This window comes from Pinus tabuliformis, chromosome J (assembly GCF_031772625.1).
Source record: "Pinus tabuliformis cultivar Carrire ecotype Pingquan chromosome J, CPIR1, whole genome shotgun sequence".
Classification (NCBI taxonomy): domain Eukaryota; kingdom Viridiplantae; phylum Streptophyta; class Pinopsida; order Pinales; family Pinaceae; genus Pinus; species Pinus tabuliformis.
Genome location: NC_142295.1, coordinates 975776142 through 975779051, shown reverse-complemented (window position 1 = coordinate 975779051; position 2910 = coordinate 975776142).

Here is a 2910-nt window from a genome sequence, read left to right as displayed (position 1 = left end):
TGGGCTTCCCTGTATAGTCTTCTATTTTCTCCTCCAAAAACTGGGACGGTGGCATAAGACAAGTCATTTTGCAATGTCCCACCCAACCTCTTAATCCACCCTCTAGAAAGTAGCATACCAAACTTAGGGGGAACATCTGCTACCACAATATCCATCATCATGCTTTTCATGGGTAGTTGAGCTAGGGTGATGGTTAAGTCTTTGATTAACCCCAGACATTTCACTGTCCTCAAATCAAAGGAGAACAAGTCATGATAAGGTCTCGTAATTTCAAGGCCTAGCTCGTCCATAACAGCTTTGGGCATTAGATTATGACTGGCACCTGTGTCCAGCAGACAGTTGTGGAGGATTTTGTCATGAATGGTCAAGGAGACATAAAATGATGGGGAGCTATTATCAGAGGGTTCAATCATTGGGCTAAGCATAACTACAGGTTTGTCATCTTGTAAATTCACATAGTCAATGGAGGCTCGTGTGGCTTTCAGCTCAAGGGCATCAAGGATGGGCTTCTTAAAGACCTCACTCTTTACTAGTTCTATCAGAGGCACAGATATTTTTAACTTCTGGACTTCTGATTCAAAACTGAAAGGGGAAGGAGACTTGTCAAGGCCTCTTACCTCTTGAGCCGGTGTTTTGAGGATGATGGGATCAGTTATTGGTTGCTTCTGCTTGTTTATCTGCTGCTCTGTGGGGATAGCAGCTCTTTGGGCAGGATTCTCTTTAACATTACTCATTCTTGACCTCAAGTTATATCTCTGTTGGTCTTCAGTCTGTAGAACAACTTCTCTATCCCACTCTTGACTGGTCTGGTCCCTGAGTAATGACTCCTCGTAGGCAGCTAATGTCAAAAAGGTAGCATTGCCCTTGTCTTCCATGCAGTGAATCTCATCCTCTTCATCAAACTGCTCCTCCTCCATGACTATGTTCTGGAAAGGAGTCTTAACCCTTTGTTCTTCACTGGCCTCTTTGCCCCTCTAAATGATCTGCAATTGTTCATTTGCTCTTCTGTATGGATTTGGATTTCTAGGAGCAAATGTATTAGGAAGCCTTGCTTTCCTAGAACTCTGCTCAACCTTCAGCTTGGAGATTTCAGTAGCCAGTGACTCTATCATTTTGGTCATTTTGTCTATTTCGGATTCTGAAGATGAAGAAGAAGAGGAAGACTCACCTCTCTTCCTCCTTCTATCAGCATGTCCTTTGAGTTTTTCTGCAGCCATGATATTGGATTCCACCTCCAAGGCTGCATCTTACATTTCAGCTAGAGAAGCACATATTCTCTCTCTTAATAGTAGGCAGAAATCAGAATCAAAGGCATTGGCATAGGTGAGTTTGGCAGAGGTGGGGGTAGGCTTCACTTCAGCTGGTATCTTGCTATACATACGATTGAATCTTTTATTAAAATCAGACAATGACTCCCCATTTTCCCTTTTCAGGTTGCCAAACTCAGTATGGTAGTATAGCAGGTCTTTCTTATCTCCCCAATGCTTTAAAAACACATCATCTAATGCTTCAATGTCTGCTATAGACCTAGGGATCAGCTCTTTGAACCACTTTCTAGCCTCTCCATCAAGGCTTTGCACAAATACCCTCATCCACACATCATCTTCATTGATATCTAGGTTATCAGCATAGATACAAAAGACTCAAGTTATTCTTCAGTTGTTACTCCCTTTGTCCCAGTGAACTTAGGAATGTATTTTTGATATTCTCTTGTAGGCATGGCATTCAAAGGAATAGGTAGGACTAGGGTCCATACCTAGCAGCTACGATTCTTTCCATTTTGGTGGGCGCTTGTGGACCTACCATGGCTGGTGTGGATGGAAGAGTGCTGGCAGTCTGAAAGGTAGGGAGTTGAGAAATAACTGACAGGGTTGAGGGAAACTGATGGACTGGAAGGGAGGTTTCCTTTGGGCTGAGATCCAAAGGGGACCTTACTAAATAGGGAGCTTTGTGAATCTCTGCAAATATTTCTTCACTACTAGTACTAGAGGCTATATTTTCAACCTGTACATGCTCTGTTACAAGCCTTTCTGGGAGAGATACATAAGCTTGTTTAGGCTTACCTGATCCTGATGCTCCCTTTTGTGATGTCTTTCTTTGCTTGAAAATCTTCTCAGGGTCAGGTACTGGTTCAGCTGGTGATTTCTGAGGATTTCTCCGAGTATGCCTCACAAACTGAGCCAGAACTATGATGTGGAGCCGCCAAGAGGTTCGGCCTCTAGTAGAGTTGCCAGATAGATGATTACAACCAAAAATATGTCCAGACTTTGTCTATCATCAAAGCTGGATCTGTGTCATTCTCCCAGGGAAGCTGAGCTTCAATCTCCTCTCCCTGGCAGCGGCACCAATTATGTTAGAATTCCAAGAAACTCTCCTAGGTTGTAGCTCGAAGATGCCCGATAACATATAAATTAAACTATTGTTGCAAGGTTTAATGGAAGGAATGATGGTTTGGTTCAAGCCAGATAACCACTTCTACTCTGTTTCACTCCAGACATGCATGAACACCCTCAGACTATAAGGCTTTAAACCACCAATGCTCACAGTTTAGATATTAGGTGAATATGGAGAATACTAACCACACTGGCAGATACACAAGACCATGTGATGGTCAGCTGCAACTAGTATGGAAACCTACAAATCTAATCTATTAATGCAAAGACAGGATGACAGCTCTCCTGCATTAGATAAAATGAAACCTGAGTAACCTATTCAATGATGCATTCAACATTCTAACATAGAGATAAGATGACAATTATCTAGTGTTAAACATTAAGAGGTTAAGAACACCGCACATCAGGAACAAGCTTAGAACAAAAGAAAATGGACAGTGAGCAATTAACAGCAAAAGAATCTTGTATTGCTGAAAATGAAGATGAGATGCTGCAAGCGACAAAGTGTCTACAGTCT